Raw genomic sequence first — 807 nt, forward strand, 5'->3', positions numbered from 1 at the left:
CTGTGTTATCTCCGCACATTCTTTAAACATAGAAAAGCTGTCACAGGGAACCTTAAGATGCAGTCTGCCATTTCATTACAGGATTCTGTAAAATCTATTTTTAATTGCTTTTTGAACTTTATGCACTACAGCTGCCTGCAGCCGCGCTGCTGCGGTTTGCCTCTTGGTTTTGACAAGCTTTAAAAAGAAAAGCAGGTCGTAAAGTAAACACAGAGTCTGCCTTTCTGGAAGTTAAGGCGGAGGGAGGCTGGGGACGAGGAGGGGGGAGTTCAACAGTTGCATGAAGCAGAGACATCCTGCAGGATATTAAAGTATTCACGCTCTGAAAAGCCRTCAAATTAAAAACAAAAGGCTAAATAAATGATATTAGTTTTTGAGAGAAATATATAACAAGTGACATCAAGAAAGTTAAGAAAATAAATATGATTTTAGTGATTTTTTTAGGCAGGAGTTAACGTGACAGACCAACACAAAATATTACATAATTGTAAAGTGGAAAAAATAGACATAATAGGATTATAGCAGGTTTTGTTCTGACTTTGACTGGGCCATCTTAAGACGTGATGGTCATTAAATCCAGATRACAATCATGTCATTTGGAGCTGCTGCAGGTTTAGGGGTCGTCGTTCTGGGGGATGGTGATCCAAAAAGTCAGGCAAAAAATGTCACTGTATATTTTTGTAAACGTTTGTGTGTCCACAYGGCAGGTTGAGGTGCAACAAAAAATGATGTAGGTAACTCAAGGCATTTGGTTAATCAGAGGCCCTGTGACAATGCTAGAGAACGACACACACACACGCACACACG

The sequence above is a fragment of the Poecilia reticulata genome, linkage group LG21 (genome assembly GCF_000633615.1).
Source record: "Poecilia reticulata strain Guanapo linkage group LG21, Guppy_female_1.0+MT, whole genome shotgun sequence".
Taxonomy (NCBI): Eukaryota; Metazoa; Chordata; class Actinopteri; order Cyprinodontiformes; family Poeciliidae; genus Poecilia; species Poecilia reticulata.